General features: G+C 33.5%; 1 protein-coding gene and 1 long non-coding RNA gene across 2 annotated transcripts in view; one reads left to right on the top strand and one right to left on the bottom strand.

The window, feature by feature from the left end:
- Ccdc148 (coiled-coil domain containing 148) overlaps nucleotides 1–26,673 on the bottom strand; it is a 328,203-nt gene that overhangs the window by 291,805 nt on the left and 9,725 nt on the right. The gene's annotated exons all lie outside the window — the stretch shown is intronic.
- Nucleotides 5,844–22,914, top strand: LOC125619410. Its single transcript, XR_007350942.1, has 3 exons — nucleotides 5,844–6,149; nucleotides 9,138–9,142; nucleotides 22,904–22,914. It is a non-coding gene; the product is annotated as an uncharacterized LOC125619410 (long non-coding RNA).

Raw genomic sequence — 26,673 nt, forward strand, 5'->3', positions numbered from 1 at the left:
GTATAAGAGACAGGGCCTGTTCTGTCTGTCGGTTGCAGGTCTGGCCTGTTCTGATGGTGGTCACAGTTCCCTCTACCTTGCCGGCGCAGGGGGAGGGGGCGGCTCTGCCTCACAAAGGACTTCTTATAGTGACAAACATTTGGGAAATACAGATATTCCAAGTGACTTCAAATGCAAGTTTCATGTTCTCCTCAAACAGCTCCCCAGAACAAAAGGCCACTCACACTATTCTGAAGCTGATCTGCTGCTTTGCTGTCCTGTACTCTGTAGACTTTATGCTTTCACTGGCCATAGACATGACATGGAGAAATGACCCCATCTTGCTGTGTCTCCAGATGCTTGTGGCCAATGGCTATGCCACAGTCAGTTCTTTTATCATAATTAGTGTTGACACTCAAAAAAAAAAAAAAGATTTAAACCATATGGGGTAAGAAACATAAGTTTGTGAGAAAACTTACCTAAAGCATTTTTTTTACTCTAATTAGAACAATTCTACCTACTTTGCAAATTTTGATCTTTGAAAGATATCGTTAGTTGTAGGGTTCTGTGATTGGGATTGGGGTCTCTGATAAACTTGTGATTGTCTCATGTTTGGTGGCTAGGAAGTTTCTCTGCAAAGGCACAGAGTGCCTGGCTGCTAGGAAGTTTTTGTGCAAAGATGTAGAATGCTTGGCTGCTGGGAAACTTTTGTGTAAAGATATAGGATGCCTGGCCACTGTAGCAATGTCCTTCACAAGGAAGCTCTGTGAATCTTATCAGACTCGACCTTGATCTTAGGCACATAACTCCTGGGAATAAAGGAACTTGCTTGCTAGATAACTACAATGTTTCACCAAGCTTCAGTGTTCTTGGATGTGCCTGCTTAATATAACTTTAGTCAATGGATTTTCTGAAGAGCTGCACAAAACTCCTGACATTGCATATCGTAACTGTGAATGTAACTTCAGAATAAGCAACTTTACTGATACTCTAAACAGTAATGCAGTTATGGTACTAATGACGAATGTAACCTATTGGTATAAATGAACATAGCTGCTTAGACAAGCAGCTACATCTTTCCTGCAAAAATAAATAAATAAATAAATAAACAAATAAATAAATAAATAAAAATAAAAAATAAAATGGATGACACACAAAACAAGGATAGGATTTTAAAAACTCAAGAGAAGAATGTCTTGTCATATTTAGCAGTAACCCAATCATAATTACTTCTGATTTCTCATCAGAAACCCTAAAAATCATGAGGGTTTGGAGTGTATTCAAAGTCCTAAAAGAAAATATCTGCCAAACAAGATTACTCTATCCAACAAAGTTATCCTTAATAATTGTATAAAAAATAAAAATCTTCCAAGGTAAACATAAGCTAAAAGAATTTATGACTACTTAGCCAGAAGTACAGAAAATTCATAAAGAAATACTACATACAAAAGAAGTTGGAATCAAATGGTAGAGTTCCCACATGAATGAGACTCACCAGAAGAGTAGAGCAAAGCAAGTGAGAATTAGGATGAAATTAATCATAGAATTAACTAAAATGACAGGAAGTAATTAACATCTCTGTAAAAACAATGAACCTAAATTGTTTTTAGGTGAACTCTCCAATTCAAGACATAAAGTTTCAGTTTGCATTTAAAAACAAAACCCAACTTTATGTTGTTTGTAAGAAACTCACCTTATAGGCAAAGACAGGATGAAAATGAAAGAATGAAAAAAGACATTTCATGCAAATGGAGACCAAAACCAAGCAGGAGTGGCTAATTTTATACTCAACAAATCAGACTACAAGCCGAAACAGAGAAGGTCACTTCACATTGGTATATCTTTTTCAACAAGAAGATAGAACTATTAGTAAATATTTATGCCTCAAACATTAGTGCAACTAATTACATACAATAAACATTATTTGACTACAATACAATATTACCAAGTAATTTCAGACTACAATACAATAATACCGAGTAATTTCAGACTACAATATAATAATACCGAGTAATTTTGTCATATTTCTGTCACCTTGGCTAGGTCATCTGGACATAAACTCAGGAAAGACTGTACTGACTTATATTGTGTGAATACACTAATATGTAAAAATGAATACCATTGTTATATATAATTATAGTGCATCAAAAGTTTTTTATTTTTCTAATTAATTATTAATGATAGTAGAATGCATTTGGATGCATCATATATAAATGGAGTATAACTTCTCATATTTCTAATTATACATGATATAGAATCACACCAGTCATGTAGTCATATATGCACATAGCGTAATAATATCTGATTCATTCTACTATCTTTCCTATCACTATGTCCCCTCCCCTCCCTTCACTCCCCTCTGCCTAATCCAAAGTACCTCTATTTTTTTTCAGCCCTGTCCCTTACTATGAATTAGCATCTACATATCAGAGAAAAGATTCAGTCTTTGGTTTGGGGGGATTGGCTTATTTTGCTTAGCATGATATTCTCCAGCTCCATCCATTTACCTGCAAATGCCATAATTTTATTCTTCTTTAAGGCAGAGTAACATTCCATTGTGTATATATTCCACATTTGCTTTATCCATTCATCTGTTGAAGGACACCTAGGTTGGTTCCATATTTTGACAAATGTGAATTGAGCTGCTATAAACATTGATGTTGCTGTATCACTGTAGTATGCTGACTTTAAGTCCTTTGGGTATAAACAAGAAGTGGGATAGCTGGGTCAAATGGTGGTTCCATTCCAAGTTTTCTGAGGAATCTCCATACTGCTTTCCAGAGTGGATGCACCAATTATCAATCCCAGCAATGTCACCAGCAGTGTATGAGTGTACCTTTTTCCCCACATCCTCACTAACATTTATTGTTGCTTGCATTCTTGATAATTGATATTCTGACTGGAGTGACATGAAATTTTAGTAATTTTGATTGTATTTCTCTAATTCTAGAGATATTGAACATTTTTTCATATATTTTTTGACCATCATATTTCTTCTTCTGTGAAGTGCCTGTTCATTTCCTTAACCCATTTTTTTAACCATACGATTTATTTATTTTTTTTTTAGTCCTACATGACAGCAGAATGTATTTTGACATATAATAAATACATGGAATGTACATACATCAATCATATTATCTATTCTATTCTGCTGCCCTTCCTATCCTCCCTACTCCTCCCCTCCTCTCCCATCCTTTCTCTCTATCCAATCTAATGTGACACACTTTTTTTTCTTTTTCTCATCACAACATCCTATATGTATTCTGTATAACAATGAGGTTCTCCTTCCATCTTCCGTGCAACTCCCCTTCTCCCTCTTTTTCCCTCCCACCTCTCTTCCCTATTTAATGGTAGTCTTCTTCTCATGCTCTTCCTCCCTATCCCATTTTGAGTCACCCCCCTTATATCAGAGAAGACATTCAGCATTTGTTTTTTAGGGATTGGCTAACTTCACTTAGCATAATCTGCTCTAATGCCATCCATTTACCTGCAAATGCCATGATCTTGTGATTTTTTAGTGCTAAGAATATTCCATTGTGTTTAAATGCCACATTTTTAATCCATTCATCTATTGAAGGGCATCTAGTTTGGTTCCACAGTCTTGCTATTGTGAATTGTGCTGCTATGAACATCGATGTAGCAGTGTCCCTGTAGCATGCTCTTTTTAGGTCTTTAGGGAATAGACCGAGAAGGCGAATAGCTGGGTCAAATGGTGGCTCCATTCCCAGCTTTCCAAGAAATCTCCATACTGCTTTCCAAATTGGCTGCACCAATTTGCAGTCCCACCAGCAATGTACAAGTGTACCCTTTTCCCCACATCCTCGCCAGCACTTGTTGTTGTTTGACTTCATAATGGCTGCCATTCTTATTGGAGTGAGATGGTATCTTAGAGTAGTTTTAATTTGCATTTCTCTGATTGCTAGAGATGGTGAGCATTTTTTCATGTATCTGTTGTTTGATTGTATATCCTCTTCTGAGAAGTTTCTGTTCAAGTCCTTGGCCCATTTGTTGATTGTCCTTAGCCCATTTGTTGATTGGGTTGTTTTTCAAGTTCTTTGTATATCCTGGAGATTAATGCTGTACATGAGGTGAATATGGTAATGATTTTTCTCCCATTCTGTAGGCTCTCTCTTCACTTTATTGATGGTTTCCTTTGCTGAGAAGAAGCTTGTAGTTTGATACCATCCCATCTATTGATTCTTGATTTTACTTCTTGTGCTTTAGGAGACTTGTTAAGGAAGCCAGTTCCTAAACAAACATGGTGAAGATGTGAGCCTACTTTTTCTTTTATTAGGTTCAGAGTCTCTGTTCTAATGCCTAAGTCATTGATCCATTTTAAATTGAGTTTCCTCGAGGGTAAGGGATAGGGTTAAATTTCATTTTGTTACATAAGGATTTCCAGTTTTTCCAGCATCACTTCTTGAAGAGACTATCTGTTCTCCAATGCATGTTTTTGGCACCTTTGTCTAGTATGAGATAACTGTGTTTTTTTATGTTGGTTTGTATCTCTGTGTCTTCTACTCTGTACTATTGGTCTACACTTCTGTTTTGGTGCCAACACCATATGATTTTTGTTACTATGGCTCTGTAGTATAGTTTAAGGTCTGGTATTAAAATGCCTCCTGCTTCACTTTTCTTGCTAAAGATTGCTTTGGCTATTTTGGGTCTCTTATTTTTCCAAATGAATTTCATGATGGATTTTTCTATTTCTTTGAAGAATGTCACTGAGATTTTAATAGGAATTGCATTGAATCTGTATTATGCTTTTGGTAGCATGGCCATTTTGGCAATATTAATTCTCCCTATCTAAGAGCTTGGGAGATCTTTCCATCCTCTAAGGTCTTCTTCAATTTCTTTCTTTATTATTCTCTATTGTTTCATTGTAGAGTATTATACAGGGTTCATCCCAGGAATGCAAGGTTAGTTCAACATATAGAAATCAATAAACGTAATTCATCACATCAAGAGACTTATCTGAATAGATGTAGAAAAAACATGTGACAAAATATAGCTCCCCTTCATGTTCAAAACACTAGAAAAACTAGGGATAGTAGGAACATATCTGAACATTGTAAAAGCTATCTATCCTAAACCCAAGACCAACATCATTCTAAGTTGGAAAAAAATGAAGGTTTCCCTCTAAAAACTGGAACAAGGCAGGGATGCCCTCTATCGCCACTTCTATTCAATATAGTCATGGAAACTCTAGCCAGAGGATATACAATCAATCAACAAATATATGGGAAAAGATGCTCATCATCTTTAACAATCAGAGAAATGCAAATCAAAACTATTCTAAGATATCATCTCACTCCAGTCAGAATGGCAGCTATCATGAAGACAACAAATAATTGTTGGCAAGGATGTGGGGGAAAAGATACACTCATACATTGCTGGTGGGACTGCAAATTGGTGTAGCCAATATGGAAAGCAGTATGGAGATTCCTTGGAAATCTGGGAATGGAACCACCATTTGACCCAGCTATTCCTCTCCTCAGACTATACCCAAAGGACTTAAAAAACAGCATACTACAAGGACACAGCAACATCAATGTTTATAGCAGCATAATTCACAATAGCTAAACTGTGGAACCAACCTAGATGCCCCTCAGTGGATGAATGGATTAAAAAATGTGACAAGTACATGTATGAAAACTTGAATTGGGTGTCAACACTTTATACACAAACAGAGATGTGAAAAAATGTGGTATATATGAATATTAAGAATTGTAATGCAAAAAAACAAAGTACATGTATAAAGGCATAAATTGGCATGAACATACTTTATATAGAGAGATACGAAAAATTTTGCTCTACATGTATAATAAGAATTGTAATGCATTGCACTGTTGTCATGTATTTAAAAAAATAAAATCAATAAAAGATAAAAAAAAAAAGAAAGAAACTCTAGCCAGTGCAATTAGATGAAAAAAATTAAAGGGATATGAATAGGAAAGAACTCAAACTATCACTATTTACTGACTACATGATCCTATATTCAGAAGATCCAAAATATCCTACCAGAAAACTCCTAGAAGTAAAAAATGAATTCAGCAAAGTAGCAGGATATAAAATTAACATCCATAAATCAAACATGTTTCTATACATCAGTGATGAATCCACTGTAAGAGAATTTAGTAAAACTATCCCATTCAGAATAGCCTAAAAATGTAATCAAATAAGCTAATCAGTAATCAATCTAACAATATTTTTGTAAAAAAAAATATTTATTTTATTTATTTATTTTTATGTGGTGCTAAGGATGGAACCCAGGTCCTCTCACATGCTAGGTGAGTGCTCTATCATTGAGACACAACCCCAGCCCTACAATAATTTTTTAATTAAATTTTAAAAAGCCTCTAGAGAGATTTAAAATATTATAAATGAAGTGGACCTAAAAGATACTATAGAACATTTAATCCAATGACAGTTGAATTTACCTTCTTCTCAGTTGCTCATGGACTCTTCTACAAAATAGACTATATTTTAGGACATAATGGAAGCCTTAGAAAATACATATCATGACCTAACCCCTTTCATCTTATCAGAACATCATAGAATGAAATTAGAATTTAATACCAATAAAAACCATTGATTTACATAAACAGAGCCTAAATTATAACCTCTGAATGATGATTGGATCATAGAAGAAATAAAGGGAGAAAACTAAAAATTTCTAGAATCAAATGAGAATAGAAATATAACATATCAAAATCTCTGGGATAGTATGAAGGTATTTCTAAGAAGAAAATTTATAGATGTAAGTGCCTACAGTAAAAAGAAAGAAAGAAAGAAAGAAAGAAAGAAAGAAAGAAAGAAAGAAAGAAAGAAAGAAAGAAAGAAAGAAAGAAAGAAAGAAAGAAAGAAGAAAGGAAGGAAGGAAGGAAGGAAAGAAAGAAAGAAAGAAAGAAAGAAAGAAAGAAAGAAAGAAAGAAAGAAAGAAAGAAAGAAAGAAAGAAAGAAAGAAAGAAAGAAAGAAAGAAAGAAAGAAAGAAAGAAAGAAAGAAAGAAAGAAAGAAAGAAAGAAAGAAAGAAAGAAAGAAAGAAAGAAAGAAAGAAAGAAAGAAAGAAAGAAAGAAAGAAAGAAAGAAAGAAAGAAAGAAAGAAAGAAAGAAAGAAAGAAAGAAAGAAAGAAAGAAAGAAAGAAAGAAAGAAAGAAAGAAAGAAAGAAAGAAAGAAAGAAAGAAAGAAAGAAAGAAAGAAAGAAAGAAAGAAAGAAAGAAAGAAAGAAAGAAAGAAAGAAAGAAAGAAAGAAAGAAAGAAAGAAAGAAAGAAAGAAAGAAAGAAAGAAAGAAAGAAAGAAAGAAAGAAAGAAAGAAAGAAAGAAAGAAAGAAAGAAAGAAAGAAAGAAAGAAAGAAAGAAAGAAAGAAAGAAAGAAAGAAAGAAAGAAAGAAAGAAAGAAAGAAAGAAAGAAAGAAAGAAAGAAAGAAAGAAAGAAAGAAAGAAAGAAAGAAAGAAAGAAAGAAAGAAAGAAAGAAAGAAAGAAAGAAAGAAAGAAAGAAAGAAAGAAAGAAAGAAAGAAAGAAAGAAAGAAAGAAAGAAAGAAAGAAAGAAAGAAAGAAAGAAAGAAAGAAAGAAAGAAAGAAAGAAAGAAAGAAAGAAAGAAAGAAAGAAAGAAAGAAAGAAAGAAAGAAAGAAAGAAAGAAAGAAAGAAAGAAAGAAAGAAAGAAAGAAAGAAAGAAAGAAAGAAAGAAAGAAAGAAAGAAAGAAAGAAAGAAAGAAAGAAAGAAAGAAAGAAAGAAAGAAAGAAAGAAAGAAAGAAAGAAAGAAAGAAAGAAAGAAAGAAAGAAAGAAAGAAAGAAAGAAAGAAAGAAAGAAAGAAAGAAAGAAAGAAAGAAAGAAAGAAAGAAAGAAAGAAAGAAAGGAAGGAAGGAAGGAAGGAAGGAAGGAAGGAAGAAAGAAAGAAAGAAAGAAAGAAAGAAAGAAAGAAAGAAAGAAAGAAAGAAAGAAAGAAAAGAAAAGAAAGGAAAGGAGGAAGGAAGGAAGGAAGGAAGGACGACACAACTAAATAACCTAATCATGCATCTCAAGACCCTTGGGGGAAAAAAAGAGCAAAACAACTCCAAAATCAGTAAGCATAAAGGAAATCATTAAGATCAGGCCAAAATCAATGATACAGTGGGGGAAAACATAATACAAAGAATCAATGAAGTAAAGAGCTGGCTCTTTGAAAAGATAAAGAAGATTGATAAACCCTTTACCAATCTAACCAAAAGAAAGAAAGAAGACCTGAAGTAATAAAATTAGATATGAAAAATGAGAAATCACCACAGACATCACAAATACCAGAAGATAATTAGAAATTATTTGAAAAATAATATTCCAATTAATTGGAAAATCTAGGGTAACCAAAATTGAACCAAGAGGATATATAATACCTAAGCAGACCAATAACAAGCAATGAGATTCAAGCGATAAAAAAAAAAATCTTCCAACGAGGAAAAGTCCAGGACTAGATGGATTCCCAGCTGACCTCTACCAGAATTCTACATTTAAAGAATTAATGCCAATGCTTCTCAAATTATTACATAAAATGGAAAAGGGGAATACTCCCAAGTTCATTCTACAAAGCCAGTATCACCCTGATACCAAAACCAGAGACAGACACTTCAATGAAAGAAAACTATATACCAATATCCTAGATAAACATAGATGTAAAAGAGTTCTTAATAAAATATTAGTAATTTATATTCAAAAACAAGGTAAGAAGATCATACACCATGATCAATTTGGGTTTTACTACAGGAATGCAAGGATTATTCCAAATACACACATTAGTAAATGTAATTTATTATATAAATAGAATTAAGAATTAAAAATCACAGGGCTGGGATTGTGGCTCAGTGGTAGAGTGCTCGCCTAGCACCGGCAGGACCCAGGTTCGATTCTTAGCACCACATAAAAAAATAAAGGCATTGTGTTGTGTCCATCTACACCTAAAAAATAATTAAAAAAAAAAAAATATATATATATATATATATATATTTGGGGGCTGGGGTTGTGGCTGAGCGTTAGAGCACTTGTCTTGCACATGTGAGGCCCTGTATTCAATTCTCAGCACCACATATAAATAAATAAATAAATGTATTGTGTAAACTACAACTAAAAAATATTTAAAAAAGGAATAAAAATCACATTATAATTTCAATAGATGCAGAAAAAGTCTTTGACAAAATCCAGTACCCACTCATGTTAAATAAGTAAAGAAATTAGGGATATAAGAAACTTACCTAAGCCTCATAAAGGGTATATATGACAATCCCAAAGCCAACATCATAGTAAATGGGAAAAAATGAAAGTGTTTCCTCTAAAATCAGCAACAAGACAAGGACGTCCACTCTCACCACTCCTACTCAATATAGTACTTAAATTTTAGCAAAAGAAATTAGGCAAGAGAGGAAATAAAAGAGATACAAGGAGGAAGGAAAGAAGTCAAATTATCATTGTTTGCAGATAATATGGACCTATATTTAAATATAAAAAATCTGTCAGAAGATTTAAAATAATAAACAAATTCATCAAAGTATCAGAATATGAAATCAATGTGTACAACTTGATAGCTTTTATAAACACCAATACTTAATCTGCTCAAAAAATCAGGAAGACAATTTTATTCACAATAACTTCAATAAAAATAAAATACCTAGTAATACATCTAACAAAGGTGGTGAAAGACCACCACAATGATAATTGCCAACACTGAAGAAAGAAACTGAATAAGACACTAGAAGATGAAAAGATCTCCTATGTTCTTTCAGAGGCAGAATTAATATTCTTAAAAGAGCCATATAACCAAGAGCAATATGCATATTCAATAAAATCCCCATCGATATATCAATAGCATTCTTTATAGAACTAGAAAAGACAGTTCTAAATTTTATATGGAATAAAAGCCCACAATAGCCAAGGAAATACTGAGCAAAAAGTGCAATACTAGAGGCATCACAGTTCCTGACTTCAAATTATACTACAGAGCCATGTTTAAAAAAACAGCATGGTACTTGCATTAAAAAAAAAAAAAAAGACATGTATAAGAATGGAATAAAAGTTAAGATGCAGAAATTAACTCACACAGATACAGTTATCTGATCCTTGATAATAATGCCAAAAACATAAATTTAAAAAAGATATCCTTTTAATAAACAAATGGTGCTGGGAAAACTGGATATTCACATTTAGAAGAATTAAGCTAGATCCCTACCTCCTACTAAGTTAGGTCAAAGATGTAGGATTTACACCAGAAATTCATGAAATGGCTACAAGAAAACATAGGATGAACACTCCAACATGTAGGCACAGGTATAGACTTCTTCAATAAGACTGTTAAAGCTCAGGAGATTAAAAAAACTGGAATTAGTAAATGGCATGTCATCAAATTTAAAAAGGGAAACAAGAGTGTGAAGCGAGAGCGTACAGGAGAAAATATTTGCTATTTACTCTTTCGAAAGAGGAATAATATCCAGAGTCCTCTAATATCTATAAGGAATATAAAATTCTTATCCATATCAAATATAAAATAGGGATATCAGATAACCATAAAGAATAAAGAACTCAAAAAAACTTAACACACTCCCCCCCAAACAAACAAGTAACCCAATCAATAAGTGGGCAGAGGAACTGAACAGAAATTTCTCAAAAGAAGAAACACAAATGACCAATAAACTTATTTTAAAATGTTCACTATTTTTAGCAATCAGGAAAATGTAAATCAAAGCTATGCTGACATTTCACTTCATTACATTTGGGATGGGAAACATTAAGAATATAAAATGAATAAATTCTGGTAATAATGCAGGAAAAATGGAACACTTAAAGACTTGTTGGTTTGGAAATTATTTCTATGTAACTTTTTAAACTTTATATATGACAGCAGAATGCATTACAATTCTTATTATATATATAAAGCATAATTTTTCATATCTCTGGTTGTATACATAGTATATTCACACCAATTGGTGTCTTCATATATTTACTTTGGATAGTAATGTATCAATTGACCCACCTTTTACCGTTCCTCGCTCCTTCCTTATGATAACCACTATTCTATTCTTTACTTCTGTAAAATCAACTATTTTAGATTTGACATGAGTGGAGTAATGTGGTTTTTGTCTTTCTGTAACTATCTTATTTCGTTTAACATAATAACCTATAGTTCCATCCATATTCTCACATGAGACAGGACTTAACACTTTTCATGGCTTAATAGTATTCCGTGTGCATGTATATGGACCATATTTTCTTTATTTATTCATTCATTATATCATTTGCTGGACTCAAATTATTTCCATTAATTTGCTATGGTGAAGAGTGCTGCAATAATATGGCAGTGTAGATGTCTCTTTGACATACTAACTTCATTTTCTTTAGATAAATATCCAATAATGGGATTGCTTGATCATATCATACTTCTATTTTTAATTTTTTGAGAAACTTCCATCCATTTTCAGTTCATTTTTGTGTAGAGTGAGAGATGAAGATCTAGTTTCAAAATGCACATAAATATCCAAATTTCCCAGCACTATTTATTGAACACCATCTTTTAAACAATGTGTGTTTTGAGCACCTTTGGTGAAGATCATTTTGCTGTCCATATGTACATTTACTTTAAGGTTTTATATTCTGCTACACTGGTATATGTGTCTGTTTTCATGCCTATACCATGTTTTTAAAATTACCATAGCTTTGCAGCATGTTTTGAAGCCAGGTAGCATAATATCATCTGTTTTCAGGGGTGGGGGGGTGTTTATATTTTTGTTTGTTTTTTCCTTCCCCTCAAGGCTGCTTTGACTAATCATGTTTTTTTGTGATTCCAAACAAAAGAAGGTTTTTTTTTGTACCAGGTATTGCACCAGGGGCACTTAACCACTGAGTCACATCCCCAGCCCTTTTTATATTTTATTTTGAGAAAAGATTCACTAAGTTGCTTAAGGCCTCACTAAATTGCTAGTGCTCGCTTTGTACTTGCAATCCTCCTGCCTCTGCCTTCCACTGGGATTACACGTATGCACCATTGCACCTGGCTCCATACAAATTTTAAGATGCTTTTTTTCTAGTTCTGTGGAGAATGTCATTGGTATTGCATTGAATCCACAGATCATTTTGGGTAATATGCATAGTTTAATATTATCAATTCTTCTAAACAATTTCTTTCATCAATGTTTTATATTCTCCTTTGTAGGTATTGTTCATGTCTTTGGTTAGATATATTCCTAGGTAATATTTTTTAGCTATTGTAAATGGAATTAGTTTCTCCTTTTTTTCAGATGAATTGCTCTTGACATTTAAGAAACGTTAGTGATTTTTGTATTTGATTTTGGTTCCCTGCAACTTTGCTAAATTTGTTTATAATTTTCTAGTTGTTGTTTTGGTTGAGTCTTTTGGGTTTTCTATATATAAGACTATGTCAGTTGCAAACAATGACAATTTAACTTCTTCCATTTCAATTTGGATGCCCCTGATTTCTATCTCTTGCCATACTTTTCTGGCAAAGACCTCCAGGATTAGACTGGATGAAAGTGGCAAAATTCAAATCTTTATATTATTCCAGATCTTAGAAATCTTTCAGGTTTTTCTGATTCCATATGATGTTAGCTCTGGAATTCTTATACAAGGCCTTTAGATTTTTAGGTATGATCTTTCTTATTTTAGTCAGCTTTTTCACTGCTATGCCCCCAAAACCTGGCAAGAACAATTTTAAAGGAGGAAGAGTTTATTTGTGGCTCACAATTTCAGAGGTCTCAGTCCATAGATGGCCAATTCCATTCCTCAGAGCCCTAGCTGAGGCAGGACATCATGGCAGAAAAGTGTGGTGGAGAAAAGCAGCTCAAGACATGGTACCAGGAAGCAGAGAGACACAGTGACAGCTCCACTCTACATGGTCAAAATATATATCCCAAAGGCATGCCCCCAATGACCCACCTCCTTCCGGCATACCCTATCTGCCTATAGTTACCACCCAGTTAATCTCTGTCAGGGGATTAATGCACTGATTATGTTGAACTCTTATAACCCAATCAATTAACCTCTAAACTTTCTTGAATTGTCTTAAACATAAGCTTTTGGGGTATACCTAATATCTAAACCATAACATTTCTATACTTCATTTGTTCAGTTTTTATCATGAAGGGACATTAATTTTATCAAATGCTTTTCTGCATCTACTGAGATGATCAGATAGTTTTTGTCCTTCAATCTGTTGATGTGATGTACAACATTTATTGATTTGCATATATTGAATCATCCATGCTTCCCTGGAATGAATCCCACTTAAACATGGTGACTACTCATTTTAATGTGCTGTTAGATTCAATTTGCTAGTATTTTTGCATCCATGTTGATCAATAATGTTTGTCTGTAGATTTATTCTTTGTTGTGTCCTGATCCAGTTTTGCTAACTGGGTAATGCTTGCTTGCTAGAACAACCTCAGAAGAATTTCCTCCTATTTAATTATGTTTTTAAATAATTTGAAAAGAAATGGTATTCATTTTTAAAAACTGTTTGGTAGAACTCAGCAGTGAAGCCATCTTGTGCTAGGCTCGTATTGGATTGGCACTCTTTTATTATTGACTCAGTTTCATTATTTATTTTTGCATCTATTCAGGTTCTCTATTTCTTCACAGTTCAATTTTTCTAAAGGTGTATGTATATGTCTGAAATTTGTCCATTTATTTTAGGTTATCAGGGGGCGGGGTTTGTGGCTCAGTGGTAGAGTACTTTCCTGGCATGCATGAGACACTAGGTTAGATATCGGCACCACATAAAAATAAACAAATAAAAGAAAGGTAATGTGTCCATCTACAACTAAAAAACATTTTTTTAAAAAAAAGATATTTTAGGTTATCAATTTGTTGGTATATAATTAGTGTTTAGGATAGTCATTTTTGATCCTTTGTATTTCTGTGGTTTCACTTGTAATGTCTCCTCTTTTTTATTTCTCATTTTGGTTATTTGTTTTGTTTTGTATTGGTACTGCTAGGGATTAAAACTAGTGACTTATGCATATAGGCAAGCACTCTGCCACTGAGATACATACCCAGTGCTTTGTCTCTGATCTTTATTATTTCTTTCCTTCTACTAATAGATTTGGTTTGTTATTGTTTTTTTAATTACTTGAGGTATGATGGGTTGTTTATTTGACATCATTTGTTGATGTAGGTATTGACTGCTATATAATTTGCCCTTAGTACTGTTTTTCTTGTATCATATTGATTATTGTATATTGTTTCCATTTTCATTTATTTCAAAAAATTTACAAATTTTTCTTCATAATTTCTTCATTGTGCTATTGGCTCCTTGGAAGTATATTGCTTAATTCTCATGTATTTGTATAGTTTCCAAAATTGTTATTAATTTTAGTTTTATTACATGTAGTCAGAAAAGATACTCAATCTGATTTTAGTTTTTTAAAATTTGTTTATACTTTAGGGCCATAGTCTTCTAATTTATAAAATAAAATTAATAGTGCTTATATACTTATTTTGCATATTAGTGATACTCTAAAATACTGAACATAGAACTATGGACATATGAGAAAATAAATGGCAGTTAAATTGGAGAATGAAATTGCATTGATAATGTAAGGCTATGGTGATCAGGAGTATGTGTGTAAATAGAGATAATTATCAGAACTATCTCTATAAACACATTTCCCCCATAAGAAGAGGATACTATTTTTACCTTTTTAAAAACACACAATCTGTTCACTTGAAAGCCAAATTATTTTGAAATTAGGCCTTTTTCCCTCTAAAAAGACAAATTGCAAATGGAAACTAGAAGGAAAATCTTTTAACAATATTAAAAATAAGTAAATAATAATTTTTCCTCACAATGAAAGTATAAATAACACATCATTCAGAATACATAATATGATGGCACATTGGATAATAATTCATAAAGCGGTCAACAAATCCTATTTTAAATCGATTATGCTCACGATTCTTTTTTTTAGAGGTAATCAGTCACATATCCATTTACAAAATATTTATGTAGTGTCTAGTGATGAGGACATGAATCTGATTTCTACTAAGGGACAAAAAGGCACAAGGTACTAACATGAGCTAAAATCTACAGGAGTTAACTTGGAAAATGTGTGAAAGGATACTCGAAAAAAAAACCCAGAATTGCATCTTCTGAGATTCTATGGCAAGAAGAAAGGGGACATCTACCAAGAACTGAAAGTAAGTCAGTATGACTGGAAGAGAGTCAGGGACACTGCAGTAAGAAAAGAGACAGGAGAGGTATTCAAAGGCCAAAATGTGAAATATTTGAGGCTTTGTTAAGGATTAGAATCTTTATCATAAAATCAATGAGAGTCTACTAAAGAAACTTAAGGAAGTGAACGGCATGCTCAGATGTACATTTTGGAAGGCTACACTAGTCCAAGGTATTGAGAACAAATTTGGATAGTATTAGAAGAGATATAGAGAGACTGCTTAAAACACTATTACAGTGACTCAGAGGAGATATGATGTTTAATTTGGACTAATTCAGTGGTAATGATGAGACATGGATGGAGTCAAAAGATTTTAAAAGGTAAAATTACATGACTTGCTGATGGAAAGAATATACAAGGAGGCATTGTCAGAGATTGAAGGGGAATAACAGAAAGGAAACTATCAAGTTCTTCCCCTGGTTTCTGATCAGCACAACGAGATGGGGCAGAGATATAACTTACTGGAAAATGAAACACTGAAAGGCAGGGCAAGACCTGGGGGCCGGTGTCAGGGCAAGAAAGAATATTATAACTTGATTTTAAGTTCCCTTAAAGACATACAGGAAGGCAGGAGGAAACAGCATGTAGAAGAGGTTAAGGCTGGGGAGAGAGGTTTGAAGATCCTTCCTGATTTTATTGCCTTTTTGTTTGAATCTGTAAGCAATCTACCACAAGCTATACTCTCACCCTTTATATATATATATATATATATATATATATATTTTTTTTTTTTTTTTTTTTTTTTTTNCTATGGTGGTACAGTATGTCACAGCAGAAACATGGTGGAGGAGCCCTGTACACCTTGTGGCAGGAAAGCAAAGGGAGAGAGGAAGAGGAAATGCCAATGTCCCAATATCCTCTTCAATGTGAAAATATCTCTGATACATATATTTGAAAAAATCTTGTTAGCAGGGCATACCATGGATTTTAATAGATCAATAATAAGAATTTTAAAGGATAAATGATTTAATAGATGTTTCACAATGAAAATTATACAAATGCCTAATAAGTGCTAATGCTCAGCATCTTTATCTGTCAGGGAAATGCAAATTAAAGCACTGCATATACATTAGAATAGCTAAAATTTAAATACTGACAATATCTAGTGTTGACAAGAATGTGGAATAACTGGAACTTCATACATTGCTGGTGAGAGTGTAGAGTCACTTTAGAAGACTGGCAGTTTTTTAAATAAACATAAAATTATTAGGGCCCAGTAATTCTAAAAGAAACAAAAATATACACACACACAAACACTTGAATATAAAAATTTATAGATTACTCATAATATCCCAAAACTGAAATAACTCAAATGTCTGTCAATAAGTAGATAAAGAAATTAATGCATAAAGAAATAAATGCATATAATGAAATACCACTCAAAAATAAGAATAAACTAATGTTGTGAATTTACAATATGGGTAAATATCAAGTCACTATGGTACATAAAGGAAATCAGACTTTAAAAGATTACATGTTGTATGATTCAATTTTATAAAACAAATCTAATCTGTAAAAAGAAAAAAAAAGCAGTTGCTTGGGAAGGAGCAGTTTGGGAAATTTTTGAAGGTGATAGAAGTGGTTCTATTGGTATCTTCAAGAGTGACTCATTTGTCAACACTCATCAAACTGAAATTTTAAAATAGGTACGTTTTTGTATACTTGTATACCCCAATAACATTGATTTAAACATCATATACCTCATCTCCTCCTTACAGAGAAATTTTGAAAGACAGAGAAAAAATGAAAAAGTAAAAATGATAAAGACCCATAAGAAAACAATAATTCAGAAATTGAAATCTCAATTCTCACATTCTATAGTATTTATGAGTACAGAGTCCTATCATATTACCTGGGTTCAAATTTCAGTTCTGCCATTTAGTAGCAGAATAATTTTGGATGAGGTATATAATTTATCTGTCATAATTTACTACAAAGTGGGAATAATAATAGCAAACTCACCTCATCATATTTACAGGGACTAGATGAAATAATACATATGAAATGTTAGAACTATGTTAGGTATATAGTAAATGCTAGGTTGCTGAGAGCCATAGCCAAGTAGGAATGACATGGCATTTTTAATTGAAAGGTGACCCTGCTCAGGGATTAGGGTGGCTCCAGGTTTAGGGTGGATCCTGCTGGATTAGGGTGGCTCCAGGTTTAGTGTAGATCCTGCTGGATTAGGGTGGTTCCAGGTTTAGGGTGGATCCTGCTGGGAATAGGGCATATCCTGCTGCGGGATTCAGAGGGTATTTGGTACACAGAGCCTGTTGGAGGTTTTTTTTTTCCCCAGAACGTGCGTGTAGAGTGTCCGTGAGAGTCGGGAATAAAGACTCGCTGTTTGAATCTACAAGGCGGTGTGGTGGCCCGGTTATTTTGTGCCCAGCCAGACTAGGTAAATATTCCTTCCTGTTGTCTAAATTGCAATGACAACAAATACAGTAGTTGGCCACTCATGTCATTTACATGATGGATGTTTAATAGCCAATTTTAAAAAAAGGAACATACTTAATACTGAAAAACATTATCTAGGCTACATGAGTAGACAGACCAATGATTTCATGGAAAGAGAACTTAAAACACCCTCTGAAGTACAATTATAATCTCAGGATCAGTTGCTTAGTGCCAGCTTGGACAAGCTAGGGAGATTTTCAACAACTCTTCTTCTGGGTCTTTTGAAAAATAAGTGAGGGCTGGGGATGTGGTTCAAGCGGTAGTGCGCTCGCCTGGCATGCGTGCAGCCGGGGTTGGATCCTCAGCACCACATACAAAGATATTGTATCCGCTAAAAACTGAAAAATAAATATTAAAAAATTCTCTCTCTCTTAAAAAAAAAGAAAAATAAGTGAATACTCTAAATGAACAATACACAGAAAGTAAAATTAAAATATCCTCTGAACTGGCTATATTAATAATAAGACTTAACATCACACCCCACATTTTTAAATAAATCATAAATATGTAATCAAAAGACTGCAAAATGAGGTAGAATGTGCTTGCCAGAAATATTCTAAAAAGTCTATTTCTTACATTGCCATGTAGTTTTTATATGATTTTATTCTTATTTATAGTTGAAATAAATGTATGCTGAAGATGTTTTATTAAAAAGTCAAATTCTTTGCTATAGGATATCCCATGGCTCAAGAATTTTAATTTCTATTTTTGTTGATATATTTCTTTCTCTCCCCATCCCCTCTTGCTTTAAATTTGAAAAAGTACATGTACTAATTAAAATCTTGTCAATATTCTTTAGTATTATGTTTTCTTTACATTCCTAGAAGAGTGAAAAGGAAAGTAAAATATTTAGTGATTTATCCAGATTTATATCTCCCATGTTCATCAGGTCTGTGAAATATTACAATACTGTAAATACTACAGAATTTTGGTTTCTAACCATGAAAATCTTAATGTGCCTTGTTTTTATGAGACATATTTATCATGGCCATTTCTTAGAACATTAGGTATAATGTCACTTTCTAATCAAAATGGATAAGCACTTCCCCCTACCTTTAAAACCACCTTATAGTTAAATATTGACATTTAAATAATTTTTGTACCCACTTGAGAATCATGCTATTAGATTTGGTTAACTTTTGCTTATAAAAAAGCAAGTGTTATATTTAAAAAAACTTGCTTTTTAAAATGAAGAATGAAAAAAGAGCCCTGCTGTCAAAAACAAATATTTGTTAAAAGTAGTGTAGAAAATAAATAACTGGTTTTTGTTAATCAGTGGTTAAATATGGTTTGAAAGAACTAAGAACATCTTGCTTCCCTCAGATTTCTAGCAAAGAAATGTTTCCATCAATTAACATTCTTTGTTAAGAGCAGCTTTTCCAGTGTTGTTTTACAAATGGAATAATATATAAATAGGCTGTCCAAAGGACCATTCTTGTTCTTTCTTCTTTGCTGTCTTAGAGTATAATAATTATTGCACACCAGTTCAGAAGCATGGTAGAATACAAAAAAAAAATCATGTTTCAAGCAGAAAATTTACTTTGGAGAAAGTGTTGCTATAGGTAGCCCTTCAAATTAAAGAATCATCAAACACAAATCATTGCTAGTCTTCTTTTTCATTGTACTTTTGCCAATATTTACATTCCAGGATGATATCAGGGAAGGAAATAGCAAGAAATAGGGAATAAAGTCTTGTTTCAAAAGGCCCAGAACTATAAAAACACACCAATCCACACTTCCCCTGCCCCAAGTGCTACTTCCCTGTGATGGTTTTATCCTCTGTTCCAGCCTGTGCTAAGTGATTACTATTGCATAAAAGACTCCAGGAATTACTAGGTGCCAGATACCATCCTAAGAACTTTTCCTATGTTGATTATTTAATCCTCACAATGTTTGGATAACACAGTTGTTCCCATTTTGCAGTTGAGGAAACTGAGTTCCAAGATCATACAACAGAGTGGCTGAGCCAGATGCAAACCCAAGTGAGTCTGGCCCCAGAACTCACCCACATAATCTCTCCATTCTACTCTCTGCCAATGATGAGAAACAACTCACAGAGAGTGGCTGCTCAATAGTCATAGAAATAGACCTCTGTCACTACTTTTTTAGCAAATAGCTGCTCCCTTGTTAAGATAAGGGCAAATTCCTTCAGGGAGGGGAAGGAAGGCAAGATATAAACAGGAGTAAATGGGGCAGGCATACCTCAAAAAAAGAAAAGAAAGAAAGAAAGAAAAGAAAAGAAAAAGAGAGAGTGAAGGAAGAAGTTTATACAAATCAAAGGTAGGTTATGGAAAAATAGAAAACAAAGAGGGTAACAAAACTAGATTTAGGGACTATAGTAAACTGATGAACATGTTCGGTAAATTTCCTTCAAAAGTAAAATCAAAGTTTAGAGTGAGGTCATGAAGTATTTAACTTTATATATAATTAACCTAGGCCCAGAACGACTTTTAATCTGATGGAAACATTTAACAGATCAGTAAACAAAGGTCAAAAACATTAAATGCTATATTTAAGAACCAAGGAATCAGCTAGATTAGGCAAGGATAGAACCCAGCTAAAACTCCTGACTTTGAGCTCACTACTCTTCCTTCAACACAATTTGTCAGCTTTTAAAACAAAGAAGTGGTAGTTAGTAGGTTGCAACTTGATTTTAAAAACAACAACAATAACCACAAAAACTACAGCACACCCATACTGAAGACTAAATAGAAAATGCCTCAAGCTATCACCTTATTAATGGTCAATATTGCTGAGAGTCAGTATAGATAAAATATTTGACTGCAAGGAGAATTCTTGGTATAATTGCTTAATTGTTCCCTCCAAATTTAATCCTTCCAAAAATTTCAAAATATACATTACTTTAGTGTTGGGAAATATAGTCACATACTTGTGCACGCACGTGCACACACACACACACACACATACACACACACACAAAGAGCAAACACAGTGAAATGGCTATATCTTATTGTCACAAGCTGTCTGTGGGCTGTGTGTGGNGTTCAGAAAATTGTTTTCTTTTAGTGCCTGCTGGAATGTTACATAATTTTTTCTTTAGCCATTATTGCCAGAATTCCTATCTTCATCCCAGTGCTGGTGAAGACAAAGATAAAACCAATCTACAGCTTCTGCAAAAAAATAGCTATCACTGAACTGCTTGCAGAACTTGCCTGGACTATGTATCACTTGTATGCATTGTGAACTAACTGTTGGTGCATCGACTTGTGGTAGTGTTGGGGTATTTTTGCTGATGGTGTCATCGGTGGTACAATTTTTCCAAAAGGAGCTGTCAATTGGCTTGGTGTATCCTCCTTCCTTCTGCTTGTGATGGTTGTTCAGGTAAAATTTGGGGGCCAACAGAGGTGAGGCAAAGAACCTCACCCCCCCCACCACTGGTACAAAGGCCTATCCACAGGTGTGGCTGTAAGCTGGACCAGTAGTCAATGATGGGTAAGATCCAATTGCAATGGTACCAACCTAAGACAGGAGGCTGATGCCTTGAGGTCAGCTCATCTGATGACGGGTAAGGACCATATGTAGTATTGGACAACCTAAGGCAGGCACGGTCCCTAAGCCACATGCTTGTTGTTTATTTAAACAGAGAGGGGGATCCCCGTACGGGCCACCAAATGCCGCAGTCTGGCTGGGCACAATTCACAAGCCGCTTGTCAAGCAGAAACGAGCTTTATTTTTAGAACACACATGCCACACCACACGAGCTCTTCAGGAATTCCCTCAGAGCCCAACTACCACCACCGGCTTCCAGCGAGGCTCTCAACCTCCACTCCTCCCGCTCTTGAGGCCAATTGGCTGGGTTGAGTGGGCAGAGCCAAAAGAGTCCCCCAATGAGCAGCTCCATGGTCTGAAAGGGTGGGGAAACAGCCCAATGAGCATCACCGCAGAGGAGCCAATCAGCTGGAAGTTTGCTGGGGCCGCTGTGAGCCAATCAGCTGGAAGTTTGCTGGGGCCGCTTTGGCTGTGGCTCTCAACATTGATATACCCCCTTAAATAAACCACCAGAGCCATTTTGTCTTCTCTCTAGTTCCAGAACCCATGTGAACTAGATCTATCAGAGGATTTGTTTTCTGTAAATATTTCTGAATATTTGTGCTTTGTTATTTACTAATTATTTGAAGTTGTAAGTCTTAGGGTGGCTTGGATTATCCTGGGCATGAAGAAGGACCCTTTAATGAGACGATGGCCAGAGTTCCCCCCTCCCCAATATCTTACTGATTTCTTTATCAGATAAATTAATTAGGTTGGGTGGAAACAGTCTTACACTGGGAATTGTTTTGTCAAATTTTAATGTTAATTTATAATCTCTAAAATCCTTTGTATAATTTCAGAAAGATAATAATTGAAAAGATTAGATGAAATATTGAAGTGTGTTTGACCAATGAAATTGATATACCACCTAAAACAAGCCAATGGGAAGATTGTTTCTAATTACTTCAAACAAGGCGGGGATTTATAAGCAGTTGATAAAATATCAATGATTACATTACCCATGGTATAGCAAATTATGTTAGTTAACATAAAACGTTTACCTATATAAACAAATAGAAGGAAAAAAGCTGATGTTAAGTATAAATTACTAGGCCTTTACTGAGATAAATTCAGTGGTAGCATACTCATACTAAAATTTCAGGAGTTTACATGGTTTACATTTTTTAAGTTAATAATGTTTATGAGAAACATGGAAGTACATAAAACCTCATTTTCATTAATGTAGGGAAAGAACATGAAAAAAATAAAGTTACTTGTACAAGGTTACATAGAAAATCCTTGAAGATGTTTATTTTCAAAAGCAGGATTTCTATTGACCATAAAATGTATTAATTTTGTCAAATTCTTGACATTAAAACAGCTTCCCTGGCTTTCTTTCTGTTGTATTTTTTATTATGTTTCACTTTCGCAACATTTTTTGTGTTTGAAGAATACTAGTATTCTCAGTAGCACTGGAGACATTATTAATTATCCTCAGGTGAATCACAATGGTGATCAGTGTCTCTGGAAATTTTAGAAATTCAACTGTGAAAAATATAAACAATGGATGATTTCATCAGCTTTGTATCACCAAATTAATTTTGGTCAGACCAAAAAGTCTTTAAAAGAGCAATTTAGAGAAGGAAAAGTTGATTTAGTGCTCAAGATTTCAGAGGTCTTGGTCCATACTCAGTTGATACTATGCTCTGAACCCAAGATGAAGCAGAATATTATAGAAGTGGAAGGGTGTGGAGAAGGAAAGTAGTTCAGGACATAGCATTCAAGAAGCAGAGGAGTGGGGAGTCAGCAGAAAAAGAGAGAGAGCGCATCCTGGCTCTGCTCACCAGGGACAAAATATAAGCCCCAAAGGCACACCCCCAGTGACTTACCTCCTCCAGTCACACCCTACCTGCCTATGGTTACTGCCCTTAATTCATATCAGTGGATCAATCCAGTGATTAGGTAAAGGCTCTTATAACCCAGTCATTTGACCTCTTAATTTCCTTGCATTTTCTCATACCTGAGCTTTTGGGGAACACCTCATATCTAAACCACAAAAATGAAGCTTTATTCAGCTATAAAGAAGAATAAAAGTATGGCATTTTCTGGTAAATGAATGGAACTGGAGAACATCATACTAAGTGAAATAAGCCAGACTTCAGAAAGTCAAGGATCAGATGTCTTCTCTCATATGTGGAAGCTAAACAAAACTAAGGAATAAAAAGTGGGGAAGGGAGACTCACATAAAAATAGATGGGATGAGTAGAGAAAGGGGATTGAAGGGAGGGAGGATGGACCAGGAAAGGGCAGAACATTGAAGTGGAATTGATTAAACTATCCTATATACATATATGAATATATCACAGTGAGTTTCACCTTTATGTATGTTGATAAAGCACTAATTAAAAAGAAAACTATAAATAAGCAGAAGAAAGACCCATAGAGTAGAGGAGGGGAACAGAAAGAGGGAGGAGGAATGAAAGGGGAAGTACTGGTGAGTAAATTAGAGCAAATTATATTCCATGCTTGTATGATTATTTCAAAATGAACACCAATATTATGTAAAACAATAACACACCAATAAAAACAAAAAATAACAACAAGCAAACAAAAGGGAAATAATAAACACAGGGATTGAGCCTATGTTGCTCTATGATTAAGCTACATTTCTAGCCCTCTTTTTTAAAGTATTTTTTAGTTGTTGATGTACCTTTATTTTTTATTTACTTATATGTGGTACTGAGGATCAAACCCAGTGCCTCATACATGCTAGGCAAGTACTCTACCACTGAGCCCCAACCCTAGCCCCAACCCAGCCCTCTTTAATATATTTATTTTGATATGTTGCCAAGGTGAGTCTCAAAATGCTCAGCTTCCCAAGTGGTTGGCATCAGAGACCTGAGCTCAATGCTTGGTCAGAATGAACATTTTATTTGAATTATTCCACTAAAACAGAAATCTCCAAAAATAAGCACACACCTCTATTGCTAAACTACTAAATATTGAGCACGTTTCCAAAATTATTTATTTTAAATTTTTTTTATAATGTTTTATACTATTGTGTTTTGCAGTAATGGGGATTGAATCAAGGGTCTCAAACATTCTAGGCAAGAACTTTACCACTAAGCTGTGTCTCTAGCCCTTTCTATTTTTTTTTTTTTTAGACAGGTCTCACTTATTTGCCCAGGCTGACTTCAGCCTTAAAATCCTCCTGTTACTGGTCTCAGCTATTTTAAATTCTTTAAGTTTAATATTGTGCTAACATTATATGAATTATAAAACAAAAGTACAGAAAAATCCATACATATAAGGAAAAGATATTGACAGATTATATTGATAATTATATTGATAATTCTAATAAATTTTACTGAGAGTTATGTGATAGAAAATGTTTTATTTCTTGAAATTATGGTATAATACCAGGTACTAGGAGAATTCTAAGCCTAAGGTCAGTTTATTCCTATATTTGCCTTTAATGAATATAATAGCTAAAATAGACACCAGAAATAGATATGAAAGAAGTAAAAAATTGGCTTCATGTACCCAATTAAGATATTCAAAATTTAATTCCCTTCACCAATTATGCAAGGTTATAGGTTAGACTCTTTTTTCCTAGTAAATTTCTGATTTCCCTTATGTTATTCAGTTTTCTGTGCATTTTAAAAAAATGTTTTATAAATGAGGTGTAACTTCAGTGAAATGTCATTTGGAAGATTTTAATCATGACATATGATTGTTCCAAGTTTATTAAGTGTTCATATATAAGAGTTTAAAAATGTTTGTGTCATTTTAAAAAAAGTTTTATTCACAATATCTTTAGTAAGGTATTAATTTCCATTCCATAAAAATGCATCTATTAGGGGCTGGGGTTGTGGCTCAGTAGTAGAGCGCTTGCCCAGCATGTGTGAGGCACAGGGTTTGATTCTCAGAACTGTATATAAATAAATAAAATAAAGGACCATCAATGATTAAAAAGATTTTTTAAATGCATCTCTTATAACTACAGTTATTTTTAAGAAATAGAGTTCTGCAACTATTACCATCATCCGGTTTTAGGACATTTCCATCAAGATATAGGTAAACCTCCAAAACATTATGCTTTAGAAAGAAAAGCTAAACACAAAAGTTTCCATGCTGCATGATAACATTTATATGAAACCTCAAAGATGGGAAAAATATGGAGAGGGAAAGCAGATCAGAGATTACAGTGGGCTGGGATGGGAGGACTGAATGCAAGGATTACAACTCAATGTTTTCTCTTGCATTTGTAGTTCATAATTTTATAGCTGAATAGTGTTCCATTGTACTACATTTTGTTTTTTTCCATCATCAATTGATAAACTTTTGAATTATTTCCAGTTTTGGCTATTATTAATAATACTATTTTTCATAAAATGTTTTGTGTGGATATACAATATATTAAACTAGAATAGCAGGGTCATCTGGTAAGTTTTATTTATAAGAAATTGCCAAGTGGTTTTCTAAAAAAAAATTTTATGTAGTTAAACCAATCAGCAATTTATAAGAGTTTTTTCATAACCTTGTCATCAAATAGTATTTTCAATCTTTTGCCTTATACCCATTCTAACGGTAGTCTAGTGGTATTATATTGTGGTTTTAATTTGAATTTACATAATGATTAATGATATTGAGCAAGTTTTTGTGTGCTTACTAATCTTTCATATACCTTACTAGTAAACATTCATGATAACAATTTGCCCATTTTTAATTGAACTTCTTAACTTCTTTTTTTATATTTAGAAGTTCTTTATGTATCTATATATATGTTTTTTATCAGATTATATGGATTCAAACTTATTGTCCCAGTCTCAAGAGTTGTCTTTTCATTTTCTTACTGATATCTTGGTGTATTTGAAGGACAAAACTTTTTAATAAAATCCAGTTATTTTTTTTCTTCTTTTATGGATCATGATTTTAGTGTCATAATTAAGAACTGTGTGCCAAAAACAAGGTCACAGGAATTTTCTGTTCTTTTAAAAAGTCTCATAATTTTAGCTCTTACATAGAGTCTATAAAATATATTTAGTTAAATTTTCTCTGTGTAGTGTGATGTAAGAGTCTAAGTTGATTATTCTGTATATGGATCTCCAATTATCCCAGTAGCACTTCAAGAAAAAAAAAAAACAATCATCATTGATCTGCTTGATATCTTTATTGAAAAGTAATTGACCATAAATATAAGGTCTAATCGTTGGACCTTCTAGTCATTAATCTACATGGTTATTGTTATTCCCATACTACATTCTATTATTGTACCTTTATAGCAAGTTTTGAAATTAGATATTGTAATTATTCTTTATTCTTTTCACAAAATCAAGAACCAATAAATGGAATGAATTCAAACTAAAAAACTTCTCAGCAAATTAAACAATCAGTAATGTAAAGGAAGAGCCTATAGAATAGGAGAAAATCTTTACCACATGCACCTCTGGTAGAGCATTAATCTCCAGAATATACAAAGAATTCAAAACCTTAACACCAAATATATATATATATATATATATATATATATAT

The sequence above is a fragment of the Marmota marmota genome, unplaced genomic scaffold, assembly GCF_001458135.2.
Source record: "Marmota marmota marmota unplaced genomic scaffold, marMar, whole genome shotgun sequence".
Classification (NCBI taxonomy): domain Eukaryota; kingdom Metazoa; phylum Chordata; class Mammalia; order Rodentia; family Sciuridae; genus Marmota; species Marmota marmota.